Below are 6,010 nucleotides of genomic sequence, written 5' to 3' on the forward strand. Positions count from 1 at the left end.
TATTATAGAGTTGATGCACTGAGAGATGTACTGTATATATGCAAATGCTTTTTGCCAAGTAAATGCCAGGGAAGCTTCTAGCAATTCACTAACTCTTTCTCAGACTTTCACGCCGACGGTCTTTTCAGCTCTTTCAAAACAACTGAGACATACTTCAGGGAAATCATGGTCTTTTTGCTGGCTTGTTTTGTTCTCTTCGTGCAGACGAAATTCCTCTATAATTAATTAAAAGAATTGTATTAATAGGAATGAATATGCCCAGTCAAAAGGCAAACATCTTGACTTGGCTGACTCAAGCACCCTCAGGCTTTTCCCTTTACCGCTGGACGGCCTTCTAAAATCCCACAAAACTCTCTCTCGCATTACTCTCTGACAGGAATTAGCATTGCGGGAGCGCAGACCCCCACACACACACACGGACACACAGGAGAAAGTGTGAGAGAGTCAGCCCCATAAGCTGTAGGCAATGAGGGCCGAGGGCCGCCAACACAAAAGCATCTTTGTCAGGAAGCCATGGGGAATCTGTAGCCTGCATCTGCGTGTCTCTTTTCTCTACCGCAGTCCACCAGCATGCTAAGCAGCGCTGTGCGCTCCGGCGACTCCACTCGGCTCGACTGTCTGCTCACTCTGCCAACACCAGCACTGGTAGAGGAGCTCTCTGACATCACGGTAACCTTTTATTAGAGGCCTCATGGCGTACAACAACACTTTTCAACATATCCTAATCAATATCACAGTTTTGTGGGGGGAAAAAAATAGAAAAAGATATTGTAACAGGATGAAATTTCTGTTGAACCTTATGTAACTGAGAAATGCACATTGATTTAGGAAGCATAAATAACTTACTAACAACTTACTGACAATATACAATAATATACCAAAGTGTCACGACATCTGATTTGATGGTAATTTAAATGATGATAGACACCATCTGATGCCAATACGTGTAATGGTGTATTAGAGTGAACTTGAAGCTGGGGTTGGTTAAGGCCATAGCCACAGCCTTAAATCATCCCAGGATGTTTCAGCAGAGATCCCTAACATCCCCTTTTATAGCAGGAGGATCAAACTCCTGGACTGAATCTGGACAGATCTGGATTCTTTCACAGGGTTATTAGCGGAACAGCAATCTTATGGGATATGAGGCAAATATCTTTGCAAACTGGTAATGAAATCTGCCATCTCGGTACGTTCAGTAATGTCTTGAGACCACAAGGTCAGAAACAGACATTAATTCGAAAGCATTCTTCTCACCACTTACATTATTCTGGATGCAAGACATTTTCATGTCATCTGATGAATCACAGGAATAATGCCACAATTCTAAGACACAATTTAAGAATAACACTAGTCGAAATAATAATTCAACACAGCTATGGGAACTAAAGTTCATGCCTGTCTGTCCCCCCGTCACCTGCATTCTTGTGTTCAACAGACATCCAGAGGGACATCAAAGCTTCTGATTGGTTAAAGCCTGAGACCGACTTTCTCAAAGGAACATATCTGTAAATACCACCCAGGCTGTTCTCCCAGAATCCTTTGGGAGCACCCATCGACATAAAGAAAATACTTTTGAGAGCAGTTTTAAAATATATATTATGTAGCTTTAATGTTGTGTGGACAATTTATTGTATAGGGAGCTCCTCCATGGCAATTCATCACCAATCTGAAGCTGTTTTTAATGTGAGAAACATACAGATTCCCCTCGGTGGCTCCCAAATCCATCCTTTAACAGAACAGATTGCCAGCTATTTATTTTTGGCTGTTTGTGTTTTGCGAAAAACTACATTTTCTGTGTGATTCATGGTTGGAGTGAGGCTCCCTTCCACGTGGGAAGAAGAGAACACTGTCCACTCCATTCACAGAACCATGAGCCTTTCTGCAAGGGTCACTAAAGGTCAACCTGGCCTGAGTATGAGCTATTTTTATGGTTCATGCGTGGCGGAGTGCTGCACCCTGATATATGATGTGTTACATTCTCCAGGTGTGGGCAGACAGGGCTTTGGCCGTTAGAGACGCGCGGGCGCTGAAAGCAGAGGTCTTTAAATCATCCACCCCAACACTGGCCCGACTACCTGGAGTCACTCGCTGAGATTTAAACACCTCTGTCTCTGTAGTGTTAATCCCCTGAGAGAGGGGGAAGTTGTCCTTTCTCCTGGGTGTTATTCAACATGAGGATGTCATTGCTTTCTGTACCCACTGTGTGCCTGGGTCAAGTAAGTCAAAAGTCAATCTAAAAAACAGAAGACAGTGAACCAGTGCATTGGGCAAAGTGGGATAGGAGAACCAGGTGCTTACATATTAATCAACTGTATTGTTCCTTGTTCATACACACACACAGACATATAAACACAAGCATATCATATTATTATAACCTAAATATTATATTATTATTATAAATATGCTATATTTAGGTTATAATAATAACACACACATAATAGCCACTAATGTTTTTATGTTTCTCCTCCTGATCATGTAAAAGTTGAATTGAACCTAAGCTACTTATTTCATGGAAGCCCCTGCCCAAAGTTTATCTCTCTCTCTCTCGCTCTCTCTCTCTCTCTCTCTCTCTCTCTCTCTCTTTAATTTATCTGAGCAATCTTAATTTGAGCTTGCCAAGAGTCAGCACCAGTAAACACAATTAATCTGGCAATGGAAAATACTAATATTTTGAGTAACCCCAATTAAATCTTATTTGAATCAGTGAACTTATTTTCTTGTTTTGCTCCTGTCGGGCTACAGCAGTATACATTTGAGAAACTGTTCAAGCTTTTCTATGTAAAGCCTCAGGCAAAATGCAGCAGCCTGAAATATAAATATGCGCTCTGACTTTTCAGTGAACTGCATCAAAACAAACCTGCATACACACCAGGAGAATTCCTTACCAGCCAAAGTGTAAACATAGTTAGGTGGGCAAGCATGACCTGAAAGAGCTCTGTCATAGTTGGCACCACCACAAGAATGATGTTTGTTTACTCTGGAAGGACTTAAAGAAGATTAGGTTTATTTCAGTGATTAGCCCGGGCCAACCTTCCTTCTACTTGTAAAATCATTTTCTGCCTCAATTCAAAACAAAGAGCATTGATATGTTCCATATGCACGTAGCCTACGCCTCACGTGAGACACACAACTGTAGCCTAATTCCCCTATTTATCCCTTATTAATCAAAGAATTTATCATGTATTTGTAGCCTACCATGTTTATGTCTATTATACGCTTATGCAGGGATTACAGGTGAATAGGCTATAATAACATGTCACTCTAATATGTCCAAAATGGACCTGACTTTGTCAAGTGTTAAGGTTTCTGTACTTGAATGTAGGCTATTGCGCAAATTATTGCGTATTCCAGTAGATGATGGCTCATTTACAGTTATACAATTTCAGTTACACTTATACAAAACAATATTGACTTAATGTAAATAATCAGCTGTGGAAGTTTTGTGGACCTATTAGCCTATTCACCTGTAGGTACGATATCCCTCCGTAGACATACAATGGACATAGCCTAGAGAGATCGATAAAACAGAAAAAGCTACCCCAAATGCAATGGTGGTAAACCGTGTCAAAAATCACTATGCGACTTATTCCCCTTGAATGATAGCCATCCGACTGACCAAATTTAGAGGGTCTGGCTCAAGGACTAAATAACCTACCTAACCTGGAACGCATAGGTACAATTTATACTGTTGGCATGGGCTCACACGAGGCTATTGATGTAGATAAAATAAACGGAGCCGTGTTAAACCGACATACCCTTCAGGCAACCGTTTTCTTACGCCTCTCTAGGCAACAGCATATACAGAGATTATGAGGGGAAAGAGGTGGATAAACAGACTCTTAACTACAAGAGTAAAATTAATCTCTCTGTCAGTGCGTTCGACCTCTGTGTGTCACCTGCGGATGGCCTGTACAGTACACACACCCCCGGCCGGTGTTTGAACTGTCCACTAACGCGCCCCCGTTAAGCAGATTTGTTTATCCTGAGAGTGCAGAGGAATGTAATTCTTTACTGATACGACCCGTGATAGCATACTAACAGAGCCATCCAATATCATCATACAGTAGGCGACATTCAGTCATTAATGTGGAACGGAAAATGAGCTTTCCCGCCCTGCGCCAGTGTTTTCGTAGTCCTACCTGAGCGAGAGACGGATAGGGGTCATGACATGTGTCGCGCAATTAGGTGATAAAAACATTACGGACAAGTGGAAGGCACAGCTGTAGTATGGAGGCCTGTCGCCCTCTATCGTGACACCCCGAGGATATTAGATGTATTACAACTGTGGCCACCCGAAGAAGGCCTACTCTTAGTACGCGTTGAGGCTGACATCTACTGGTCGAAATGGTGTCTGCGCAAGTTCGACTTGTATGGTGAAAGTTCAACAGTGACTGATTTAGTGGAGCCATGCACTGTGGTAGGCTTTATAGCTGTGCATTCAGAGACTTTTGTTAAGTCTGTTGTTAAGCTTTCAGAGTACATCGGAACATGTTGTCTACAAGAACAGAAACCCTTTGAATATAGACTGTTCATGGCTCAAGGCCAAAGTATCCTTTTCTTCCACTGTCTGCCTGTTGCTCCTTTTCACACACACACACACAGGGAAAAGGGGATGGAGGATGAAAGTGAGACAAATATAGTTCATTCAAAACCCTCTGGGATTCCATTAGTATCTCCGACGAAGACACAGGAAGCCTGTTGCCTTTGAAGAGTAGTGAACTGATGTTAATGGTGGAAAATTTCACTCAGCCATATGCTAATAATACATTCCATTGAAATGTTTGGATAAACAGCACAAATAGGTCTGTGCTAATGTAATATTGAGCAGAACAACTTGTTTCCCTGCCTACTCATATAAGCAGATTTTGAAGTTGTATGAAGATGTCTGTATTTGGACTATTTGCTAAACACAACATACAATAACTTTTTAATACTTAAATAGGGACATATTAATTGTATCTGTTTGGTTCTATTTGGTACCCCTGGCACATCCATAAAGACACAGAGGACAAGGCCAAAAACAGCACATCCTCCCTGCTGCGTGTTTACAGTAAACAGCCCACGGTGTCCCCCATGTAATAACTCCCCTCTGGTTCCTGTAAAAGGCTCATTGCGCAATGTCTCTTAAGCGGGAAGACCGGGGTGAAGTGGGGCATGAAGGGGCTGGTCAGAGAATGCCCCCTTTGTTCCTGGCTGTGCTGCTGGGCTCGGTCCGGCTCTGCGGTTGGACCGGGCAGCGGCCACTGTCGTACCGGCCCACCACAGAGGACCAGGGGAGCAGATGAGGCGACTGGGGATGGCGGAGGCACCTCCTTCTGACCAGTCCAGTCTCACAGGCCCCAGCACTGGCCTCCAGTGAGCCCAGGCTTTGTTATTATTGTGTTTCTTGTTGTTTTTGTTGTCTTTCTTCTTGTTGTTGATGTTGGCAGTTGAGTTGGTGGTCCTGGTCTGGAGGCAGCTGTGGAAATGTAGACAGTGAGAGAGTGCGTGTGTGTGTGTGTGAGAGAGAGAGAGAGCGAGAGAGAAAGAGAGAGTGTGTGTGGATGTAGGCAGTGGACAAGAAGAGTTAATTTAGTTTCTTGTGAATACAGTTCAGTCGTGGTTTGCCATTGAATCTGTAGGCGAGCACTCGGTCTCTGAAGGCCCTGTGTTGAGCGTTTTGCCTACAAAAATATCTGCCTTTGTGGGGCTCCTTCTTTACGAGTGCTCCGACACCACGGCGTGTATTTCTGTCAAGGAGCCACAGTGCCCCTCTCTGTGTCCCAGCCTGGCGCTGGAGCCGTGCCTGGGCCCTCTCTTTGAGGGGCTGCGAATGGTGGGCCCCAAAAATCTGCCAATCAAAGACAAAGCACCCCCAAACAAGAGAAAGAATCCGGGGGTGAAATAGGGAGGGGTGGGGGCATAAGGGGGATGGCACAGTGGCAACACATAAAGGGGTGGTGAAGGGGTTGGGGGGTGGGGGGTTATGTTGCCAGGACAACAGCTTTAAGCCCCTGTTGTCCGGTGGACT

The sequence above is a fragment of the Alosa alosa genome, chromosome 7 (assembly GCF_017589495.1).
Source record: "Alosa alosa isolate M-15738 ecotype Scorff River chromosome 7, AALO_Geno_1.1, whole genome shotgun sequence".
Lineage (NCBI taxonomy): Eukaryota > Metazoa > Chordata > Actinopteri > Clupeiformes > Clupeidae > Alosa > Alosa alosa.